The following is a 26,592-nucleotide window of genomic DNA, read 5'->3' as shown; positions in this document are numbered from 1 at the left end:
ACTCTTGCCTGGAAAATTCCATGGACCAAGGAGCCTGGTAGGCTACAGTCCATGGGGTCGCATATATGTACTGGGAATGCAAGTCTGAATAACAGCCTACTGCCTACCCACAGTATCAGTATTTTAGCACAGGTAGATGCTCTCAGTGCTGTGCCATGTTCTCCACTTGCTAAAGGCAAGTAGAAAGAAAATGGCTGACTCAGATTAATGACTGTGGGTTTTAACTTTTAGCTTCAGAAGCTGGTGATACTCGAACTGAGCTCGTACATCTGCTTCCTGCTCCTAGGCTGTGGGAAACCAGCCATTCTCCAACAGTAGATGGGGATTCAGTGGACTGACCTTCTCATTTCTCTTATCCCTTGTCTGGGACATCATTGAGGAGCTTTTAACACTATCTCACAGGTTTGAGCAGTAGTAGCCCCAAGGGTAGCAGACTAGATAATGCACTTTATTGACTACTCCCTGATTTTTCTCACTGCTGCGTGTATCTATAAGTGTTTCCTGGAATCACTTCCCAAAGAAAATGCTTAAGTTCTGATTCTTGTCTAAGGGCCTGTGTCTGTGGGGATTCAAAACTTGACAGTATATATCAGGCTTAATGCTAATAACAGTATCATTTTTTTTTAATTTTTGCAAAAGCACAATTAAATGAATATTTCTTCATTCTGAAAATTAAAAACCACAAGAAACTAAGTCTCAGAGTGACCAAGAAAATAACTCAAGGACAGTCCAATTGATTTGTGACATATCTGAGATTCTATTCTAGGTGTATTTTGCTACATAACATTTACTATTTTTTTGGTATTGTTATCAACATGATAAGTAGCAGTGATAACAGTAGAAAATCTAGAGAATAATAACTCTAAGTTAAAAACATAGCAATTAATTTAAATTGGCCATTTTCCATCTGCTTTCAAAGATAATTTAGTCTTGTCTATGTTTTATCTTCAGAAAGTTTTTCTTCTTAATTGGCAATAATTCAAAATTTAATTGGCCTTCTTTCCCAAATAACTTGTTTGCAAGGATCTACCCTCCCGTGAACAGGTAGATAGTGACATTTTTGGCATCATAGGACTTTTCTAATAAAAAAGACCCTTTTTTGTCTTCCTATGGTACTTGAAATTCTTATTAGTAACATTACTTTTTAAGGAGTTTTCTGGACGTTGCTTCTTTTTAACTGAGTTATTCGGAGCATACAGAGTGTATCTCCTTGCCAAGGGAACCTCTTTACTTTTCATTTCTTTCTCCAATGTCTACTGTGATGATTCCCAAACTGTTTTATGGAGAGAAAAGAAAATAGATGACAAGAGCTTTCCTTTAATAATGTACTTTGAATTACAATGTAAAGAAGTTTAATCGTTGTCTTAAACTTTTGTGCCATGACAAAGAATTCCAGGAAGTCACAAATGTGATCACATTATGCACTGCTGCTAACAAATAGGCATCATTTGTCAACTTTCCTGGAAGCTGTACAATGTCTATTGGATTAAGCTGGAGTAAATTATTTATGTATTATTATCCCACAAATTCAAATGTATTTATGGTATTATTTTGACCTTTATTGATAATTTCCTGCTGCAATGAATTAGTCTTTGATAAAGGTTTTTGTTCTTTATCCATGTCATGAGTCATTATTGAAGTTTCATCAATACTCAGAAAATGCTTTTGATTAAATAAACATGGGAAATACGAATCTATGAGTGTCCAAGTTTGTAGCATAACATCGAGACATGTCTTCTTCCCCATCTCACTCTCAACCCCATCATCTGTTTGATAGTACTATCTTGAATATGCTGTTTTCTGAGTACAGTGTACCTTTTCAGGACATTTTCTCTCTTGGACTTCTCCCCTTCTCTTCCCCATTTAATAAAACCCAATCCCTCCACGTTCCAATCCAGATAGTAATTGCTTCCAAGGCCTCCTTCCCTGCCCAGGAGTTACTGTTCTGTCCTTATTCTCATTGTATTGATTTTTTTACATACCTCTCTTATAGTCTATAACATCATTAAGGTATTATTTATTAAAATACCTTTCTCTCTTACTAGGCTAGGTATTTCTAAGTTCAGGCCATTGTTTATATTTTGGCTAGTGTTTAGCATACAATCTGGAAACTGAAGATATCCAATAAATACTTAGGAAATGATTAACTACACTCATTGTGTGACCTTTATTTTCCTCCCTCCTGCTTCTGTTCCTTTCTTCTCTCACTGTGAGACTTATCTGTGTATTTTTATATATCATTTATTATGTTGACTACCTACTCTATAAATGACACTGTATAAGTGCTATAGAGGAAACAAAAGTGAAAAAGAAAAATGTGGTTTTGAGTTCAGTGAATTTACAGTCTAGTATTAACTATTACTAGACATTGCAACTTGGGCCTGAAAGTAATATATATTATATAAAGCATAATATTATCTATATATATACATATACATTGTATATCTCTCTCTATATTTTTGGAGATATATGTGTGTGTGTATATATATTTATTTATATGTGTATGTATGTATTGGATTCCCAGGTGGTATAGCAGTAAAGAATCCATCTGCGAGTGCAGGGGACACAAGATATGCGGGTTTGATTCCTGGGTCAGGAAGATCCTGTGGAGAAGGACACGGCAACTCCAGTATTCTTGCCTGAAGAATCCCATGGACAGAGGAATCTGTCCATGGGGTCACATAGAGCTCGACACGACTGAAGAGACTTAGCACTCATGCATACACAGCCTACTTACACTGATTTATAAAAGGTTGTGTCACATAATTACTTTAGGTTCTTGTCATTCTAGACCTGATAGTAATTAGATATGACAGTGTTGTGATTATTTGAGTTAAGAGCGTGGAAACTTGGTTTTTTTATTATGAAAAACTTTAAATGAGAATATAGAATAATTACATTTGATCAATCAAGTATTCAAGAATTTTATTTTTTAAAAGCTGTTCATATAAAAATTAAAGTTTGATAGCTTATTTATCCAAATAACTTGAACATTTAGATGAGGACTTTCAGCCTATGTTATTTCATTTATCTCAGGAAAAGAACTTCTCCAAGATGAGTTCTGTATAAGGCTTTGGAAGGGTTCTGCAAATAAAAAGTGGGAGTGCTTTGATCAAACAGGTTTACACGTGTCAGATAAGCTTCAGCACACCTCCCCTTGGAAATTCATGTGCTTATTAGCGTATTAAAGAACCCTGAGTTAGTTTATTTCACTTATTTATTCACAGATTTCTTTGACTTCTGAAACTTTTTCTATGTCACATCTAGCAACTTTGCTTGTAATTACTATTTTGAAGTACATGATGACATTGGTTAGTGCACTGGTTGGTAGATTCTGATAAAATGTGATGTAATGGTCTATTCCATTGTGAATATTTTGACAGATGGAGAAAGAAGCAAGAGAAAGTACCTACTTTAGGCTGAACACCTTTTGACCCCGTTTTTAAAAAAACAAAACAGGTAGAAGGTGATAATGGAGCACTTCCAAGGTTAAGTATAGGATCAACTAGAATCAGAAAAGATGTAGGGCAGAGCTCAGAATCAGTGATGATCAATCAGAGCCGAGAAGAATTGGAAAATGTCATTTAAACAAACTTTGGAGGAAAAACCTTCTTTCCCAGATTATGGTCCCTGATTCCAAGGACAAAGCCAGCTTGGAGGTTGAGCTGTCAAAGTCTACAGCAGGAATTAGAGCTCCGGGAGGGATATATACCTTCTGGACAATGAGGTCCATACTTTTTCAAATCAAAACCACTCAGGTCTGTCAAATAACAAAGATTTTTTCTCTCTTCTCTACTGATAGTTTGAGCTTCTTTTTCTCTCCCCTAGTTATTTCAAATGTCAGAGAGAATTAGGCTACAGATAAAGTTCAACAATATTGCCATCATTGAATTTATGATGTACCCCAGCTGAAAGTTTCTCAAATTCAAGACTTTGGGCTTTTATAAAAAAAAAATTATTAACATATTATTCTTTTAATGGAGTCAATATTCTACAGCATATTTTTTTCTTTCAACAGTATAACTTTGTAAAGTGTCGACCATTAAATAGAAATTATGCCTCTTTTTTCAGTTGGGACTTTGTTTTCTGTATCTCCATGATTCCACATACTAGGCACTCCTAAAATAATTATAGGACTGAAGTCAGTAAATTATATAATGCAAAAAGTGATCACACATTTCAGAAATACAAGTGAAGGATATAAGTTTATCTATAATGTTTTAATAGAGTCACTTAAGTTTGTTTTGATCTTATTTGATTCAAAAATGGGTTTAATTACGAATCTGTTTGTTTCCTCTTGGCATATGTGTTTGAGGCTGCAAAGACTGACAATGTAAAGATACTCTTTGCAACCATCCTTACTTATGATGTAAGGATTTATTAAATAATAGTGACTCTTATGTGGTTGCTTCCCATACTCAAGGCAATCCATACTGCTTCCTGTGGAGAAACCACGGGGTGAAAAACAAAAATGCTTTTTGATGGTGATGATGAAACCAAAAGATAGACTGCTTCTTTAGAGGATAGATCTCTAATGTTCTTTTATTGACATGGTGTTGCAAGAGTTGAAAATTATGATCTTCTGTCTCAGCTAGCCTGGAGTTCTTCCCCAAATCAATTCCTTATTCAAACACAAAATGTACTTCTTATGACCCCTCCTCTCTCCTCAGCTTCTTGCTCAGGGCAAGGCCAGTGAGCTTTTGAAGTATTCTCACTTAGCTGATTTTTAATCTTCCTTTTAAAGATATCTCTTGTGTCTGGAAATCTGATTCAGTTTAAACTGCTGAGTTATAGTATGCTGAAACCTAAAATTTATAAATGCATAGTAAAGATGTAGTATGTCAATTGAAATAATAGAATAGCCTTATAAAGAGTTGATGTGCATACTTGAAACCTATTTTTCATGTATTAAATACTGATTTTAAATTATTTCAAAATCAAGCATGCTTAAAAATAGAAGTTAAAGGTCACGTTATGAAATATCTATAAATTGTTGTCTATAAGATTCACTGATTGGAGAAAAAAATTCAATGATTCAAAAAAAAATCAGCTAAAATTGTGAACACAGAATATTATTTTTATATTATGTTACAGTTCCCTTTTATATTATTTTGCACTTGAGCTGATAATTTTTATTTTTGATGTGAGATATTTTAAGTTTTGCAAAAATTCCTTAAAAGATATTTGAAACAAATAATTCTTTAAACATCAAGATCCTGAAAATGTAGAAAAACTTTGAAATAGGTGCTTCCTATAAGATATCTATAAAATATTCATTTCTTAATGCAACTTTATAAAAGCATTATCTCTGATAAACATTAAAAATATCCAAAAAAATTCTGCCACTTAGTGAATTCCATTCAGAATTGTCTTAATTACAAAGTCTGAAGCTACAACAACTATTGAAATTTATCACAAATTGGTGATTTATGATTGGAAGTGGCCTGTCTTATGCTTCCAAAATATGGAGTTTTTAAACTACAAAAGAACATTCCAGTAGCTGAGAGCCATTGTTACTGTTTACAGTGAACATTGGGTCCACCCTTTGGGCTTGTCACGAGGCAGAGATTCAAGTAGAATAATGCTCTAAGACCATTTGTTCTTAATGAAAGCAATTTGTTATGAGCTGAGGGGAAAGTGTCCTTTGTCCTTCTGCCAAAACAGCCTTGCTCTGTGTTTGTTGAGTTTGTTCAGATTAATGGGGATACTACAAGATGCTTTAAGACAAAAAGCATTAGCAGAATGATGCAAAGCATTTTTCTAAAACAATGCCAAATATCAGTGAACATATCATGTTTTCAGACATCTACTATGAAAACTGCTTAAAATTCATTATTCTTAATTGTGTTTTCCTACATGGTGTCCATATGGCCCCATTATTCATTTGATAAAACGTATTTTGAGGGATGTTATTTTTTAGGATGATGATAAGAATTGTATGGATAGAAATAGCATTCGTAAGACCACACAATTTATAATGTATGGTCAGTCCCCTTTGATAAGATGATGACCGTATCACTCCATTTTGTACTTAATAAGCTCTTCACATTAAGATCATTTAGGGGAAAAATGTCCTTGAAGAGTAGCAGGTCAAAAAAAAAAAAGTAAAATATGAAGAAAGGTAATGAACCATCTCGGAGAGAAAAACCATGATCAGGCCATATGAGATATTGTTATAGTGAATTTTCAAGTGTTCTAATTAGTACGAAGACTGAGATATATGCGTTTGAAAAGAACTACCACCTGGATGCCTTTTTCAGTTAGTATTTTGTATCTTTCAGGGACTTCAGCTTGACAACTCAATCCAGAAAGATTGAGTTTTATTTCTCTCTCTTCTTTTTTATGGGCTGGGCCTATTAGATGTTTATTTCAAACACTTTGTCTTCATTTCCCGTAAATTCTGCAACTTTGACCATATATTCCTTCACAAGGAGTCTGTGAAGAGGGCAGAGAATAATACATATTATCTAATTTGGAACTTGAAGAAGAAAAAAAAAACCTCACAGTTGAATTTTTATATACCCTGTAATGTATGACAGTGACTCTACAAAAAATAACAAATATTGTTCAATTGAGGAGACTTCTGGACCATGTGTGCTCCCCAGAGGAATCTTGCTCAGCAGTGACAATTACATTGCTGCCTTTATCATCTGATTCAGGAAATTTAAATTTTTTCTCTCTGGGAATTTTAAAGATATCAGTGATTTATTATTTGTGGGAAGTTTTGGCAGTTCTCATCTTATGATATTTATATAATGTTATTCAGAGAAGTTTTTATTTGTAATCGTTTTATTTTTACAGTTCTTTTTACATGAGACTATCACCTTTTATAATACAGACTTATTGCTGGTAACTAAGTTGAGATATAAGAGAATTGTCATATAATATTAACTGAAATGTCTCATCCGTACATTAAGTACCTACTGTGTTCTCTTTGCACTCTAAAACATTTTCAGTAATTATTAATTTATCACTGTAAGTGGATGTAATATTGGTTAAAAGTATTGGTTGGCTGGAACAGAGATAGATGGCTTGTATGCTGCTGTCACAGGGTTTCCGGCTTGTTGCCACAATATGTATTTCAGCCCTCATCTAGAAGCAGCAGCATAGATGGTAAGGAGGGAATTCATCATTTTCAGTGTGTGGCTTTTAATTATAGACCTCTTTGTTGAGGTGATTCACTCGGGTATCAATTAAGATCACCTATGATGCTGCACTGGCTTCTGAGTATAAATATGCTAAGAAAAGCATTGAAATGACCATTTGAAAATTGTCATAACAAAAATGACATGTTGTCACCCCAAAACTGTTATCAATTAGAAATTGGCTGTTAGCAATAGTGGATGAAGTTTGTGGTCATATAAATGATTAAATCACACGAAACAACTTGCTTAGCACTTTTTTCATCTGCAGTAGAGATGGCAATGTTTTGCTGCAGGAATTTTTTTTTTAAGAATAATTGAAAATTGAAATGTTATTTTATGAGCCTTAGCACAGTCTTCATAGTACCAACAATAATAAAACATATGCCAGCTAATAAGATAATTCTACGGATAATTGGACGATGTGCTTCCTTGGCTGCAATGTTTATACTAAGAGGTACAATAATGTTGCTAAGTTTCCATCAACATCCATAAAATACAAATTAATTAATGGATTCAAGCTGCATCCAAGTATTAGCACACATTTGCATTAGAATTATAAAGTAGATTTGTACAAGTGAGAGACATTTGAGGTGATATATTATTGGGGAGAGTTTCTTGTGCTAAGAACATATAGTCTTAAAACCTTAAATAGAGGCGATCAGTTCAGTTCAGTTCAGTCGCTCAGTCGTGTCCAACTCTTTGTGACCCCATGAATCGCAGCACCCCAGGCCTCCCAGTCCATCACCAACTCCCGGAGTTCACCCAGACTCACATCCATCGAGTCAGTGATGCCATCCAGCCATCTCATCTTCTGTCGTCCCCTTCTCCTCCTGCCCCCAATCCCTCCCAGCATCAGAGTCTTTTCCAGTGAGTCAACTCTTCGCATGAGGTGGCCAAAGTACTGGAGTTTCAGCTTTAGCATCATTCCTTCCAAAGAAATCCCAGGGCTGATCTCATAAGCAAGTATAAAAGTCTGACTAAAGAAACTGCAGCTAAACCACCTTGAGAGACTTCCAGAAAAAACATTTTGGTCCAGTATGCCTGATATTACAGACATTGAAAAATAAAATAGTTCAACAATATTCTATTTCTTAGTTCTAGAATTGTTTTCTGAATTCCACATATTGATTAGCTGAATTAATTGATTGCCATGGTGCCATTATGATGCATTTTTAAAGATAAAATATAGAGACAAGTAATCCAATAAAATTAAATCTTAATTTATATCTTTCTTCCTTCTGCCTTTCATTCTCCTACTTTCTGTCTTACTTTCATTTTTTTTCTCCACTTCATTATGCAAATAATGTTTTTAACAATATTATTTTGGCTGCACTGGGTCTTCACTGCTGCATGGGCTTTCTGTAGTTGTGGCAGGTGGGGGCTGTTCTTTGTTGTGGTACGTGGGCTCTGGAGCACAGGCTTCAGTAGCTGGGGCTTATGGGCTTAGTTGCCCCAAGGCATGTGGGATCAGACTAGGGACTGAGCCCAGGATCCGTGCATTGGCAGGCCGATTCTTAAACACCAGAGTCCCTATGCAAAAATCCTAATTGATTGTAACATTACTTTACTATAGGCCCTCAAAATCTAAATTAAACCTGATACTTTGAGAGTATAAGTATGTTTCTATTCATTTTTGTATCACACTTAAAAATACCACACATATTTCAAGTGTATCTGGGCAAATTCTGAGGTACAGAGTTTTAAATAGGGGTGTGGCTGAACGTGGGACTGGGCAAACTCTAATTTCTGTAATTTGGAGAACCGTTGATTTGCTCTGTTGCCTGTGACTGACTATTGGTTTCTGCATAATTCTAAAATGGTGACCAATGTCTAGCTGGCCATGGATACGTGGCCCTGGCTCCACTTCATGGTGATTGGTTTTGGGTGGGTAGTCAAAATCAGAGCCCACTCTCATTGATTTATTTTTTTGTCTCCTCTGAATACTTGTGTGCACAGGAAAGGTTTTTCTTAATCTACTGCTTGGAACAGCACAACAGAGATAAGGTTTTCAGATAATGCTTATATTATTAGCTGTCTGTTGTTTTGGCTACAGGTAGAACAGGAATTGGGAAAACACCAGCATCAAATTTTCATGAATTTTTAGGTAGCTTTGAACTTCTTTTTATACTCAAAGGCTGATGCAGAAAGAATGATAATCCAACAACCTGAAAGAAAAAAAAATCAAACCATAGAAATATGGTTATATCTTGATCTTTAAAAAATGTCTGTACCTTCTGGATTTGATTCAGGTTTGATATTATTCTCCCAAGATGTCTGCTATGTTGAATTTGCCTGAAACACAGTTATATTTTATGTTTATATTTTTACTGGATTTCTAAGTGACCAACAGGTCATATATTTTATGGTAAATTTTTCTTATACTTAGAAAAGGACATGAGAGCATATTATTCAAACTCTATTTGAGTCTATTTTGTAATAACCAGGTTTATTCTCTTTTTTAAAGTCATCCTTATTCCCAATTGGAATTTTGCTGGAAATAGAATCTAATCATTTATACTTCCCTTAAGAGTTGAAAAGCTGAAGTAATATGGGAAGATTTTAGATACAATTCTATTATTTCTATAATAAGCATAATTCCACTGGCTTGTGTTACAAGACTGTTATTGAAGAGCTATTTAATCATTGGATTTTGAATTGCAGAAAATTTCATAACAATTGGGATATTAACAGATAAATGAAATCTTGAATTTGTAGGGTGCTTTCTTGTAGAAATCTTAAATTCAAAATAACATTGTTAATTATAAAGTAACTTGCAACTTGTATGCTGTTATATAAGGATTGATAATTTGTTTTCATAAAGAATTTTATATAGATAGTGTTTATTCTAGCATGGACTTTTGTTGGAAACAATTATCTTGGTCATCTGAAAAAACTACCTATTGTGAGTAAAGAATAGAATAATTTAAAACTTAATTTTTTAAAATAACTTATATACTGTTCTTTCAATGTGCTTTACATACATATGCAAATAATATTTTTATTAAATATATGGTAACTATTTGAATCAAAAATAAAGTAAACTTTCTTCATAAAAGTTAGGATATTTTTTCCAGCTTTATTGACATATGATTGACAAAATTGTAATATATTTAAAGTGTAAAAAGCAATGATCTGATAAATTTGTACATTGTGAAAGGATTCCCAGAATTGAATTAATTAACACATGGCTATATTGTTAAATAAAAAGAAATAAGTTTAAAAGATTTTGGTCTAAGTTTTATGATTCCACCATTATAATGCTATGAATCAAGATTATACTATACTAATACTATATTATTAATAACAAAATTATGCTGTATTATGTCAATAGCACAAATGCTTAGATATTAGAATTTAGGAAACTAAACTATGAGCATTTTCCATTTCTAGCATGAAAATCTAAACAAACTGATGATTAATCAAGGAAGATTCTAAAACATTTCATACATGGACAATGTTAAGTTTAATTTACAAATTTTATAATTTTCCAGTTTATACAATTTGCTAATCTGAAAGAAGCTATAATTTTACTCTCTAATTCTTAAATTTTTCACTCTAAGACCTCCTGTAAAATACTTAGCTTTTTACTTTATCAAAATTAAGTGACCTGGATGTGAGAGGGTAACTGTCAATGTTTTAATGAGCATGATATACCACTGTTTTCAGAGCCTGCCCCTTTATTAACTTCAAAAGTATAGTTTGGGAGAGTGGGAGGATAGAGAAAAATGAAAGACTAGAGAAGTCTGATAGTACAAATTGAATGGAGAGACAGAAGATGTTTTGAAGGTATATTCTATCATACTTTTCAGCTCCCTAACACATAAAGAACCTAGTAATTATAATGACAAGAATTTAATTAGAACTTACTATGTGGTGTGTATGTGTATAAATATATATATATATGAATGTACATCTATATCTTTTTATATAAGTGTATACATATATATCAACATGTATTATATTGATATTTATAGTTTAGTGTTTAATGTTAGTCACTCAGTCATGTCCGACTCTTTCTGACCCTATGGACTATGGTCCGCCAGGGCCCTCTGTCAATGGGATTCTCCAGGCAAGAATACTGGAATGGGTTGCCATTCCCTTCTCCAGAGGATCTTCCCGACCCAGGAATCGAACCCAGTTCTTCTGCATTGCAGGCAGATTCTTTACTGTTTGAGCTATAGGAAGACCTGATATATATATATATATATATATATATATATATATATATATATAAATAAATAAAGTATTTATTGCCACCTCTTTTACAAGTACAGAAAGACAATAGGATTGTTAAGTTACTTGCCCCAAACCACCAACTGGTAAAAGAGGTGAGCTTTAAACCTAGAAAGTATAGTTTCAGGGTCTGTGGTCTTCCATATGAAGTACTATGTGATATTGCCTTTCCATGTACTTTTTCCCAATACTATATGCCTATGAGTGTGGACAGCTGGGGAATTTGCTTCAACTATTTCATTTCCTTCTTACTTTGTGTCTAAGCAGAGGCCCCAGAAGAGTAATAGGCTGAATGTGAATATTACATTCTTATGTATCCACACTGAGAGGAATCTAGCACATTCTGTACTGGTAGTCACACCTCAGCCCAAAGTGTCAAGTTGCTTCAGAGAGCTCACATAAGCCCCAGAGCTGTGTAAGTGGTTGTTTCTTCACTAGCAGCTTCCCTCACAATGCAAGTGCTACAGGAAGTCCTACCAAGAGCTTGCTGAAGATTCTTGGACCGATGAGCCCTTCTGATCTCAGGTTCCCCATGTGCAGAACAAAAGGAATCCATTTGGGATCATGACAGTTAAAAACCCTTTGATATCTGATGTGATTGAGAGATTGAGTCTGGGCTTGGAAATCCAGAAGACTTAACCAACCAGTTCTTAGTTATGTTAACGTCATTAAGAATGTACACTTCAGAGCTAAATTGCTTGGATCCAAACTCCAGCCCCACCACTAGTCACTGATGACCCTGGGGAAATTTAATTCACTCTGTATACTCATTTTTGAGGACAAGATGGTTGGATGGCATCATCGACTCAGTGGACTTGAGTTTGAGCAAGTTCCAGGAGATGGTGAAGGACAGGAAAGCCAGGTTTGCTGCAGTCCATAGGGTCATAAAGGGTCAGACACAATTGAGTGACTGAACAACAAATACTCATTTTCCTCATCTGCTAAACACGTGAAATATTAGTACTACCTTATAGACTTGTTGTGGAGAAGGCAATGGCAACCCACTCCAATACTCTTGCCTGGAAAATCCCATGGACGGAGGAGCCTGGCAGGTTGCAGTCCATGGGTCGCTGAGTCGGACACGACTGAGCGACTTCACTTTCACTTTTCACTTTCATGCATTGGAGAAGGAAATAGCAACCCACTCCAGTGTTCTTGCTTGGAGAATCCCAGGGATGGGGGAGCCTGGTGGGCTGCCATCTATGGGGTTGCACAGAATTGGACATGACTGAAGTGCCTTAGCAACAGCAGTAGCAGCATAGACTTGTTAAGACTTCCCTGGTGGCTCAGACGGTAAAGCATCTGCCTACAATATGAGAGACCTGGGTTCAAACCCGGGGTCGGGAAGATCTCCTGGAGAAGGAAATGGTAACCCACTCCAGTATTCTTGCCTGGAAAATCCCATGGATGGAGGAGCCTGGTAGGCTACAGTCCATGGGGTCGCAAAGAGTCGGACACAACTGAGTGACTTCACTTTCTTTCTTTCTATAGACTTGTTAGGGCAATTATAGGAAATAATATATGCACAGAACTTCAGTGTTTGGCTTTTGGTAAACCCTGAATAAATATCTATCCTAATACTTAGTCTTTTGAGTGTCAGCTTCCTCACTTATGATATGTTGACAAAATAGCCCCTAACTCACAGAGGCATTGTGAGGCTAATGAGAGGTAATGAATGGAAGGTGCGTTATACAATGGCTGACATAAAGCCAGTGCTTAGTGACTACGGTTTCATTATCAGTTGTCATTCTCCTGGTATTCTACTCTGCCCTCCTGGACATGAATACCCTGGTGTCTGCACATACCTACCAGTGAGGCTGTTGCTATGTGATTGTGCTGCTTTGTTAAGGATGGGATCTAGAGAGATGGAGAGGGATAGATTAGGCCAGTTGGGCAGGGAAAACTGGAGCCACAGCGAAAACCACACTTTCTGGAGCAGGTCTGTGAATGCTGCTTGCATTGCTGCCACGGGCACGTGTGCTGGGCAAAAGGAAGAGTTGTATTTGAAAGACCAGAGGCTGGTGCATGCAGCATCAGTGTGGGGTGATCATGTTGCTGGCCTGGCCAACACTAATGGTCTCCAGGTCATTTTGCTTTTTGTTTCTCGAAGAATGTTTGGAAATCTCTTCTGGCAGGACCATGGCTGCTGGCTCTGTTATATGCACATCATCAAAATTGAACGTGAGTGCCAGTGTGAGACGTGAAATGTGAGCAGGCAGAGAACAAAGAACCAAACATACTAAATATTTCCAGCACAGTCAAATGGAGAGAGCTGGCTAAACTTTTCTTTCCACTGAAATTTTTTACCATATGTAAGCACCTGCAGATAAGTATGCATTTCATTAAAGAATCATATTTTCAGGCAACAATATTAACATATTAACTCATTTAATTCTTACAATAAAAATCCAGAATTATGATCCTAATTTTTTGATAAGGTTGGGGAAATTCAGGGAGTTGAGAAACAAACCTAAATTCTAAAAGTGAATAAAAGAACTAGGATTTGAAGCCTGGTATATCGTATACTATAGGGGGTTCCTAGGTGGCTCGGTGGTAAAGAATTTGCCTGCCAATGAAGGAGACTCAGGAGACACGGTTTCAGTCCCTGGGTGGAGAGGATTCCCTGGAGTAGGAAATGGCCACCCACTCCTATATTCTTGCCTGGGGAATCCCACAGATAGAGAAGCCTGGTGGGCTACAGTCCATGGGGTCACAACGAGTCAGACATGACTTAGTAGCTGAACACACATATCCTATCCTATCCTATAGTGCGTGTGTGTGTGTGTGCATGTGCGTGTATGAGAGACGTGTATAGGTAGAGATAAAAATCTCACCACAACTCAGGAATGTAAGAATTAAATTACTCTTTTGAGCCTACATTCTACCTGGTGACAGGCATACAACCTTAGTCAACTTTGTAACTTTGTACTTTTTCTTGACGCTGAATCTAAGTTTTAGGGGGATAGCTTGGAGTTAGCCTGTGAGGGACATGTCATTCTTAATAATGAATATTCATGAGCAGATCTTTATAGATACCCCTTATTCCTATAGAGACCAACTTATTTGGTCTACAGAGACCTACAGCAGACACTTTCCAAAGTAAAAGGGGGTACTGGAAATAACTACACCAGTGCAACAAATATAATGCAGATCAGATATATGGTCACTATGCATTTTTTTTCTGCTGTGTCTCTTCCGATTTGGCAACTCTCTCTATATTTCTGTGCCAGGACTGGGGCCACAGTGAAGGATGTGTAGAGGGAGCATAGTCAGTCTCTGGAGGCACTGCAAAAGAGAATGTAGCTGCAGTAGCGTGCAGTGAGGGCAGATACACACTGCATCCATTAAATGTGTGTGCCATTTGCCCCTGCTCCACCACTGTGCCCTGCAGTCATCAGCTCTGCGGCCACACCTGGCACGGGAATTTCTGTGGAGCTGTCCATGACTGTCTGCTTAGACCCACAGGCAAGCCTTGTTTCTCCAGGCTCTTGCCATCTTCCTAAGCTGTTTGAGAGGAGGACAGTGCAGGTCTTCTCCATTCTTAGAGGGGCACAAACCTACCCTCCATTTATCGAAGCAGTGGTAAGGACAGGTGAACAGCTGCAACAATAGACCCAAACCCCACTGATTTTGATCTTTGGTAACCATCTGCTTTGAGTGTTTGGTAAGTATCTGTTCATTCACACTAAGATTCTGGGTTCAAACTCTTTCCATCTTGTGGCTTCATTCTAAGATCTCTTCCAGAAAAGAGAGCGAGCGTGGAGGGCCAGGAGAGAGCTTTTAGAAACTAATCCTAGCGATAGTGTACTTCACTTCTATCCACTTAAACCGGAAAGGGGTTGAGAATTGTGATCTAGCAGGGATCAAAAGCTGAGGGAAAACCCAAGTTTTTATAAGCATGAGTTTTCTCAGCTAGGTAGCCCATACCCATGCCAATCCTGAAAATTTTACTTGTACTGTATTAAAATATTTTAATTGCTTTCATTGTGGAGAAAAATGTAATGAGTTATTTGTATTTGTAGAACTGAATAGCTAAAACTTGGCTGGCATATTTTGACTCGAATTAATGCTTTATGTTCTTGTTTATTTTTAAGGTTCACACAAATGTGAAGATGGTAAAACCTAATGATACTTAAGCCTGTCCTTTGTTTTTTTTCTTTCGCGTTCATAACGCTTGTGATCCTTTGATTTCCTTGGGGTTATTTGACTTGAATAGAGAGTTCTAACATTCAGAAGTGACAATAACAGGAAGAAAAGTTCTGTTTTGTTTCATTTTATTTTGTTTTGGGGATGCTATCTGAGAATGGACTATTTTCCATCCCAGTAGAGCTTAAGCACATTGGCCTTGTGTGCCTCAGGCTCACTGGCATTGCTTTTATAAGTTTGGCAAGGCTGGAGTCTTCAAATTGGCAGAACATTCTGGAAGCGTTTCCATGTTTTGAAGTTCTGAACAACTTCTTACATTGAAACGTGACTGTATTTTTGAACCAATTAATTGGAACGGAAGTTTATGCATGAGAAGTTCAGAGGATCATTAGCAAAGTCTTATTTAATTGAGTGTCTCAGTACTGAAACCGTGATAGTGAGGTTCTTTTACTTCTCCAGCAAAAAGCACACTGTTGGGAGCAGCTTCTGTGGCAGTGGATATGCAAATAATTGTTCAGTATCAGTCCTGGTATAGAAAATTCCTGGAGCCCCCTGCTTCCCATCTTTTCCACTCTCACCCTCTACACTGCTATTTTGACTGGAGTTAGGGATTAAGACTCTAAACATCAGCTCATTGATTTTTGAAATCTTGATAGGAAGAAAATGGAAAAAATATCAATTCTCCATATGTGTTCTTATAAAAAGATAGACATTTAAATTCATCTTAGGAGCAGCCTGTTTTTATTTGCTTGTTTCGGGAAAAACCATCTAGATTACTCTTTAGTTTCACAAATACAGGAAGTACTCTTTTCGAAAACTAGAAATCTGAATGGTTGTTTTTAGATGGAGCAGTTAAGACTTCTGATTAATAATTTAAACTGCTGTATACATTAAATACAAGTATGTTGCTTCTTATGTGAGATTGTTTTCTCCTGTTGAATTATTCTTGGCCTATAAAATAAAACATAGTTTGTATTTATGGAGCTGCTTCCTAGTTAAACAGTAGCATATGGGAAATGGTGACCTAAATAGAGGGGACTGAAGAAAGATTTTGACTTGATCAATAACAGGGACTTTAAAAATAGGAAGTGAGCTGTTCTTTGTGTACCTGAGCTTAGATAATTTTATAGATGTCATAGCCATGATGTTAATAATAAAAATGAGAAAGTGTTGATTTTGGATTAGTTATATTTAGCATCATAAGTCTTTGTAAATGGTCCAGCTCTTTTGAGTATAGTTCTTTTTTTTCCAATAATTTGTCAAATATAACCAAATGTACAAATAATTATATTATTAATCTTTTTTTCTAAAGTAGGATTTTTCAACCTTGACAATATCTACATTTTTAGGGTATTTCCTTGTCTTGGGAGGCCATCTCATGCATTATAGGGTGTTAGGCAGTATTAATGGTCCCTATCAACCAGATCCCAGTAGCATCCTCCTCACTCAGTTTTGATAGCTGAATATGTCCCCAGACATTGCAAACTGTTGCATAGAGAGCAAAATTGTATTTGTCACAGAACCACAGATTGAAAGCCACCATTCTATCCCTTCAAAGCCTCCTAAATTATCCCAGGGGATGGTAGTCTTACTATCTCTGACACTGAATTTCAGTGCTACATGTTTTAGATTTTTGATTATGTCAGTACTTCACTTCTGCTACCAATTTCTACATTAGTTATTATTATGAACTGAATGTTTATATCCCTCCATAATTCATATGTTGAATCCCCAGTCCCCAATAGGATGATATTTGGAGATAAGGTCTTTGGCAAGCAATTAGATTTAGATGAGGTCATGGGTGTGGGGACCTCATGATGAAATAAGTGGCCCTTACAAGAAGAATAATAAAGAGGAACATCAGTGTGAGGATATAACAAAGAAGCAGGCATCTGCAAGCCAAGAAGAGAGCTCTCATTAGGGACTGAATTGGCTGGCACCTTGATTGTGGACTTCCCAGCCTCCAGAACTATAAGAAATAAATTTCTGTTGTTTAAGCCATTCAGTCTATGATATTTCATGATGTTAACCCAAGCTGCGTAAGACAATCATCTCTCACCATTATCCTATGTAACAGCACAAAAAATTAAGAAATCACGTTGCTTATAGCAATGTAAGTTTGTCACTCGTGTTGTGTGTTAGTTAAGGCATTATGAGTTGGTTGTGTCTTGTTCCTTCTTTGTACAGACTGTATTGCCACTCATGGTTTGGAACACGAACTCCCCCAAGCAAAAGGAAAAATGGAAATGCTGAACTAGGGGATGGCTCTTAAGTTTCTTCTGGGATATTTAAATACCTGAGATCTGCTATGCCAAGGCAAGTCGTATGGTCAAGCCTGAATTCAGTTGCGTGGAAAAGTTTACCTGCGTGGGGGACACTGTAAGTCAAGACAGTAAATAATTGAGAACAATGTATAATGAATGGCATCATTTGGGGAATGTTATAGACTAATACTTCATCCTCTGGGCAGGAGGTACAAGTTCCCCTGTAAGATATGGACATTTCCATCACCAATTTATTATTCTGTAAAGGGGTAGCTCTTGAGAAAAAGTTGAGAGACTTGGGAATGCAGGACTTACACTGAAAGGAGGAAGAAAAATTTTCTTTCACACAGGCATCACAGTGTTTGGGTCTGGACCCCATGATATACTACTTAAACATGCATGAGTAGCTCCAAAGAGATTGAACAGGAACTAGGCAGAGCTTCTCAGAAGAAACTGAGAAAATCTGACCAGGGTACCAGAATGGTCTCGTCCAATAGCAGTTCTAAGCAACTTTCTATACCATGCTGTGTTCCCTATATCTTCAAGTAGCACCCTGAAATATTACAGGACATGCTGTGGCTGTGCTGCTTTAGGGAAAGTATTGACCAACTCTATAACAGGCAAGATGTAAGTTTTTTAATCTTTGTGGACCCTGTGGTCTCTGACTCAGCTGGTCAACTCTGATGATGTAGTGTGAAAGCGGCCATAGATGACACTTTGTGTCTATGCTCCAACAAAAATTTATTTATTAAAAACAGGTATCAGTGTTGTAGGGCTCTCTTTTGCCATCCCCTGATACAGAGGAAAAGATTGTTTTGTGTCTTAAGATAGGGTGATAAGGGGACACTTGACACCCACCTCAAAGTATTGTCTCTTCCAAAACCAGAAGAACTGTAGATGATGATCAGAGGAGAGGTGGTGTAGCAGTCATATAGGAAGGTCTGAGGAGGGCAAAGGAAGCACCAAACCTCCAAGTACCCCTCCCCTGTCCCCTGGAGAGATACTAGAGAATGTAGAAACCAGATCCTGACAGAGTGATATTGTTACCAACCCGCCTGAGTGGAGCTCCAACAAGGGTCCTTCCACCCAGTGTCCTTTGAGTCAATAGGATGATAGCGAGTTTGGTTCAGAATCAAAGGAATTTAAAAAAAAAATCTGTTTATTTATTTCCTTGTCGGCTGGGCTAGGTCTCTGTTGATGCACAGGCTTTTCCCTAGCTGTGGTGAGCCGGGGCTACTCTATAGTTGTGGTGTCTGGTCTTCTCACTGTGGTGGCTTGTCTTTTTACAGTGCACGGGCTCCAGGGCACATGAGCCTCACTTCTTGCAGCATGTGGACTCAGTAGTTGTGGTTCCCAGGCTCTAGGGCATAGGCTCAATTATTGTGGTGCATGGGCTTAGTGGCTCCATGGCACGTGAGATCTTCCTGGATCAGGGATCCAACCCGTATCTCCTGCAGTGGCAGGTGGATGCTTTACTACTGAGTCATCAGAGAATGGAGAGGTGCAAGGTCATGCTGTAGAGCACACGCTACGCTACAGGTGGTGGATGGGGCTGCTTTATAGGAATCTCACGGGCGTCAGTGGGGAGGGGGCAGAATTCTCATGGGGACAGCGCTGCTCATGCTCCAGATCAAGGTGCCCAGGCAGTGTCTACGCACACGGCCGCCCCTGAGCTGAGGTGTCAGTGCAGCAGCTTCACATTACAGCAGTTCCTGCGTTAGTTCAGTCTCATAGTCATGTCTGACTCTTTGTGAACTGCAGCACGCCAAGCTTCCCTGTCCATTTCCAACTCCTGGAGCTTGCTTAAACTAATGTCCATTTATCGGTGAGGCCATCCAACCATTTCATTCTCTGTCGTCCCTTTCTCCACCATCCTTCAATCTTTCACAGCATCAGGCTCTTTTCCAATGAGTAGGTTCTTCACATCACGTGGCAAAATATTGGAGTTTCAGTCAGCATCATCAGTCCTTCCAATGAACACCCAGGACTGGTCTGCTTTAGGATGGACTGGTTGGATCTCCTTGCAGTCCAAGAGACTTTCCAGAGTCTTCTCCAACACTACAGTTCAAAGGCATCAATTCTTCGGCACTCAGCTTTCTTAATAGCCCAACTCTCACATCCATACATGACCACTGGAAAAACCATAGCTTTGACTAGACAGACCTTTGCTGGAAAAGTAATGTCACTGCTTTTTAATATGCTGTCTAGGTTGATCATAACTTTTCTTCCAAGTAGCAAGTGTCTTTTAATTTCATGGCTGCAGTCACCATCTTCAGTGATTTTGGAGCCCCCAAAAATAAAGTATGACACTGTTTCCACTGTTTCCCCATCTATTTGCCATGAAGTGATGGGACCAATGCCATGATCTTAGTTTTCTGAATGTTGAGCTTTAAGCCAACTTTTTTACTCTCCTCTTTCACTTTCAATAGGAGGCTCTTTATTTTTTCTTCACTTCCTGCCATATAGGTTGTATCATCTACATATCTGAGGTTATTGATATTTCTCCAAGCAATCTTGATTCCAGCTTGTGCCTCATCCAGCCTGGCATTACGCATGACGTACTCTGCATATAAGCTAAATAAGTACAGTGACAATATACAGCCTTGATGTACTCTTTTCTCAATTTGGAACTAGTCTGTTGCTTCTTGGCCTGCATACAGATTTCTCAAGAGGCAGGTCAGGTGGTCTGGTATTCCATCTCTTTAAGAATTTTTCACAGTTTGTTGTGATCCACACAGTCAGAGTCTTTGGCATAGTCAGTAAAGCAGAAGTAGATGTTTTTCTCAAACTCTCTTGCTTTTTTGATGATCCAATGTATGTTGGCAATTTGATTTCTGGTTTCTCTGGCTTTTCCAAATCCACCTTGAGCACTTGGAAGTTCATGATTCACATACTGTTGAAGCATGGCTTGGAGAATTTTGATCATTACTTTGCTAGCATGTGAGATGAGTGCAATTATGTGGTAGTTTGAGCATTCTTTGGCATTGCCTTTCTTTGAGATTGGAATTGTCGGGGGTGTTGATAATTTCCTCAGTTCTCTCTCACCACAGCAAAAATTTGAAGTGATGGATGGACCAGTGTTATAGCTCAGTTTTATTGGCAAGCAAAGGAAAACACATCCTGGAGGAATGAGGGCGGGCTGTGAAGAGAAGAGAAACCCCCGGCTCAATTTTGGCTCCTCTTTTTGTATGTTTTTCTCCTCCCCTTGAGCCTGCCCATGTAAACTGGGCTAGCCAGGAGGGCTGTTTGTTTTACCTGAGGTCTTCACGGGCTTTTCCCTTCTTTGTCTTTTAGCCACCGCCATTTTGGACTCCTTTTTCCTATTCTATCTACCTAACAGAATGAAAACTGACCTTTTCCAGTCCTGTGGCCACTGCTGAGTTTTCCAAATTTCCCAGCCTATCAAGTGTAGCATACACACAGCATCATCTTTTAGGATTTATAATAACTCAACTGGAATTCCATCAGCTTCACTAGCTTTGTAGTGATGCTTCCTAAGGCCCACTTGACTTTGCATTCCAGGATGTCTGGCTGTAGGTGAGTAATCACACCATTGTGATTATCTGTGTCATTAAGATCTTTTTTTATATTGTTCTTCTGTGTATTCTTGCTACCTCTTCTTAATATCTTCTGTGTCTGTTAGGTCCATAGCATTTCTGTCCTTTATTGTGCCCATCTTTTCATGAACGTTCCCTTGGAATCTCTAATTTTCTTAAAGAGATCTCTAGTCTTTCCCATTCTGTTATTTTCCTCTATTTCTTTGCATTGATCACTGAGGAAGGCTTGCTTATCTCTGCTTGCTATTCTTTGGAACTCTGCATTCAAATGGGTATAACTTTCCTCTTTTCCTTTGCCTTTAACTTCTCTTCTTTTGTCAGCTATTTGTAAGGCCTCCTCAGATGACCACTTTGCCTTTTTGCATTTCTTTTGGATGGTCTTGATTGCTGCCTCCTGTACAATGTCATGAACCTCCCTCCATAGTTCTTCAAGCACTCTATCAGATCCAATCCCTTGAATCTATTTGTCACTTCCACTGTATAATCATAAGGGATTTGATTTAAGTCATACCTGAGTGGGTAGTGGTTTTCCCTGCTTTCTTCAATTTAAGTCTGCATTGGACCCCCTATAAGCAAGTGAAACTAGACAAAGCCCAAACAAAGGAAAAACAAAAACAAAAACAAAAACAGGTCAGACTTTATTACCTAGATTCTATTTTTATTTCCTGGGAATTTTTAATGGGCTTTGCTGGTGGCAAATCCCTCTTCGGCTGTTTTTCCTGCTCCTCATTTTTGAGGGGCACTAAGGAGCGATTGTCTGGCCTCTGTTTTTCTTCCTACTAATTTGGGACATAATCACAACCTCAAGAAGAAAAGCAGAATTCCTCCCCAGCTGCTTTTAGATATGTTTGGTTGTCACCCGGCCTCAGCCCTAACTGTTCACATCCCTGTGTGATCACCATTTGTCTAATATTTTAGAGAAAAAGAACATCAGACAATTTGAGATGCATGACCCAAATATTAGCAAGAGAAGATGTGTGTGTGTGCTCAGTCATTCAGTTGTGTCCATTTCCTAACCCCGTGGACTGTAGCCCACCAGGCTCCTCTGTCCATGGGATTCACCAGGCACGAATACTGGAGTGGGTTGCCATTTCCTTCTCCCGAGTTCAAGTGCACTTTAACTTATTCCTTGAGGCTAACATCAAGCAGATCAGGGCAATCAGAAGCCACTGAAGTTCTGATTGAATCTCTACTTTCTCTGACAATTGGGGTTGCCATGTTAAGTACATGGTCTGTTTTAATCCCAGGGCCCTCGTTATCCCCTTTGCCGCATGTGACACAAATAGTGGACCATTATCATTTTGTATGGATCCTATGAGCCCAAATATGGGGACTATTTCTATTGCAACCATGAAATTAAAAGACGCTTATTCCTTGGAAAGAAAGTTATGACCAACCTAGATAGCATATTCAAAAGCAGAGACATTACTTTGCCAACAAAGGTCCATCTAGTCAAGGCTATGGTTTTTCCAGTAGTCATATATGGATGTGAGAGTTGGACTGTGAAGAAAGCTGAGCGACGAAGAATTGAGGCTTTTACTGTGGTGTTGGAGAAGACTCTTGAGAGTCCCTTGGACTGCAAGGAGATCCAACCAGTCCATCCTAAAGGAGATGAGTCCTGGGTGTTCATTGGAAGGACTGATGCTAAAGCTGAAACTCCAGTACTTTGGCCACCTCATGCAAAGAGTTGAGTCATTCAGGAGGAGAAGGGGACGGCAGAGGATGAGATGGCTGGATGGCATCACCAACTCAATGGATGTGAGTTTTGGTAAACTCCAGGAGTTGGTGATGGACAGGGAAGCCTGATGTGCTGTGATTCACGGGATCGCAAAGAGTCAGACACGACTGAGCAACTGAACTGAACTGAATGTAACCTGGAAGGGTTAATTTAGATTTCATACTGGACCTGCTTCTGTGACTTTATCCCTTTATCTTGCTGATTTTGTTATTGTTGCTCTTCAGTTGCCAAGTCATGTCTGATTCTTTGTGACCCCATGGACTGCAGCACTCCAGGCCTCCCTGTTCCTCACTGTCTCCCAGAGTTTGCCCAAGTTCATGTCCTTGGAATCAGTGATTCCATCCAACTGTCTCATCCTCTGCCACCCTCTTTTCCTCTGCCTTCAATCTTTCCCTTGGCTCAGACAGTAAAGCTTCTGCCTACAATGCAGGAGACCCAGGTTCAATCCCTGGGTTGGGAAGATCCCCTGGAGAAGGAAGTGGCAACCCACTCCAGTACTCTTGCCTGGAAAATCCCATGGATGGAGGAGCCTGGTAGGCTACACTCCATGGGGCCGCAAAGAGTCGGACACGACTGAGCGACTTCTCTTTCTCTCCATCTTTCCCAGCATCAGGGACTTTTTCAGTGACTTGACTGTTTGCATCAGGTGACTAAAGTATTGGAGCTTCAGTATCAGATCTTCCAATGAGTACTCAGGGTTGATTTTCTTTAAGATTGACTGATTAGATCTCCTTGCTGTGCAAGGGACTGTCAAGAGTCTTCTCTGGCACCACAATTAGAAAGCATCAATTCTTTGGCACCCTGCCATCTTCATGGTCAAGCTCTCACATCTGTACATGACTACTGTAAAGACCATAGCCTTGACTATACAGACTTTTGTTGACAACGTGATGTCTTTGCTTTTTAATGCACTGTCTAGGTTTGTCATAGCTTTCCTGCCAATAAGCAGTCCTCTTCTAATTTTATGCAGTCATCATCCACAGTGATTTTAGAGCCCAAGAAGAGGAAACCTGTTACTGTATGCATATACGATGGCCTGCCTCAGGGAGATAGCCTGACCCTGCCCACCTATGAAGGGTTGTAAGGAAGTGAAACTAACACATCCCCCTGCCTGAGGCTTACTACTCTAAGAGACATTTGCAAGAATTAAATGGTCTTTTTACTTTGTTTCCTCACCTCCCCCATGTCTGATCCACAAAAGAAACGGGCATCCAAGCCCCACAAGATGGTTATTTTGAGGGACTAGCCTGCCATCTTCTCAGTCACCTGGTTCCCCAAATAAAGTCCCTTCCTTGTCTCAAACATTGTCCCTCAGATTTATTGACCTACCGTGAGGCAAGCAGAGTGAGCTTGGACTTGGTCACATTAATGCCTTCGCCATTTGAGAAGCTGTTCAGTTCTAGCAAGGAATGCTTCTATACACCCAGAAAATATGTTGAAATTGTCCTGTACTCTTGGCATGACAGTGAAATCAATCTGCCGATTGTCCCCAGGATATGGCCCCCTGGTCTGAATAGGCCTTATCTGGGGCCTTTTGGGGTCTGGTGTTGGGGTTGTTCATTGTGCAGATGGGACATGTCTCAACTGTCTGACTGATTATGTTTGACTGATTATACTTTTTATGGCAGAAATTGCCATGAGCTCAATGAACCTATTATATAGGACTTGAATTCCTTGTTGAGGCTCCTTGTTGACTTGACAAGCTGCAGTTCGGGGAAAGAAGTATTGTCCATGTTCATTGACTAGCCACCCATGACCTCATAGATCTCACTGAAGCCTCATTTTAGGGCTTCGTTTAATTTTTCTTTTGTGTGGCTTGGGGAATAATTGAATGAATCTGGAACTTGAGGTAGGAGGGGTAATTGCCAAGTTACAGGTTCTAGGGCTGCCCTCTGGGCAGTTATGTCCTCCTTGTTGCTCCCCTTTATTAACTCTGAATCCCTCTCCAATGGATCTTTGTCACCTTTTTTGGTAACTGTACTGCTTTTAAAGCTTCAACATGCTTAAGCCATGTTTATTTGTTCATTATCTGCAATAAGCATACCTCTTTCTAAAAAGTCCCAGGTGCGTAGGATGGCATATGCATACCAGGAATCTGTGAACATCTAAAATCTTCCTTGTCTTTCACTGTAAGGCTCAGGTGAAGGCTATCAGCTCAGCCTTTTGGCTGAAGTCCCTGAAAGCTGGCTTCGTGCTTCTATGACTTGGGTCAAAGAGGTTAATGTGTATCCTTCCAGCCTTTTTCTTTCTCTCATTAAACTTCTGTGAACCATTCTGCTTCTTCAGGAAGAGGCTTACTTCCTAGGTCAGGGTTGCTGTTCACTTCCTGGATCAAGTCTATGATTTCTATATAATCATGCTTCAGGGGCCCTATTTCTGTGGGTAGCATCATGGCAGGATCTAGCATGTGTCAGGATTTTATGGTAACCACTGTGTTGTTTAAAAGCACAGAATGAACTTGAATCTACCTTCCAGGTGATAGACATCCTGTCCCCTTAAAACTTACTAAAGCTTGAACCTGGTGTAGAGTCCATATAGAGATTGGCTGACCAAGCATTGAATTTTCAGTCTCCTTTAGCAAGGTTTTAGTGGCTGCTACTGCCTGAAGACAAAGCCATCCATTAGCAGTTTGGTTTAATTGTTTAGAGAAATAAGCAGCCACCAGTAAGGTGTTCCAGTTTTTGAGCTAATACCCCAAGAGTGATTCCTTTTTTTCTTTTTTAATGTTTGTTTATTTACTTATTTCTGTCTGCGCTGGGTCTTCATTGCTGCATGGGCTTTTCTCTAGTTGGGGAGAGCAGGGGCCACTTTTTCAACGCCCTGGCTTCTCTTGTTGTAGGGCACAGGCTCTAGGGTACACCAGCTTCAGTAGCTGCAGCTCCAGGGCTCTTGAGCTTGGGTAAGTAGTTGTGGTTCAAGGGCTTAGTTGCCCCGAGGCACGTGGCATCTTCCCAGATCAAGGATTGAACCTGTGTCTCCTGTATTGGCAGGTAGATTATCTACCACTGAGCTACCAAGGAAGCCCCCTTTTTTCTATTGAATGTAAAGATCAAAGTGTTTATCTAAATCTGGAAGGGCTAGGGCTGGGGTCTGAAGCTATTGCTTTTCCAATTCAAAAATACCCCTTTATATTCTGAATTCCATTTAAGACGATCATCATTCTATTAACTTTTATATAGAGGCCTAGGGGCTTTCTGGTGGCTTGGGCAGCAAAGAATCTGCCTGCAGTGCAGAAGACACTTCAATGAGTTTGACCCCTAGATCAGGAAGACCCCCTGGAGAAGGGAATGGCTATCCACTGCAGTATTCTTGTGGAGAATTCCATGAGCAAAGGAGCCTGATGGGCTACAGTCCATGGGGTTGCAAAGAGTTGGACACAACTAAGTGACTGAAAAACTAGGTACCAGACCATAGTTAGGGGTCCAGATGCAGCAAAACCCAGCCAGGGATACACTGAAGCTGTCTTCTAGTTTTAGGAGGGTTCCAACAAGGGTTCTCCCACCTAGTGT

The sequence above is a fragment of the Bos mutus genome, chromosome 9 (assembly GCF_027580195.1).
Source record: "Bos mutus isolate GX-2022 chromosome 9, NWIPB_WYAK_1.1, whole genome shotgun sequence".
Classification (NCBI taxonomy): Eukaryota; Metazoa; Chordata; class Mammalia; order Artiodactyla; family Bovidae; genus Bos; species Bos mutus.
Note: the sequence above shows the minus strand (reverse complement) of the source record.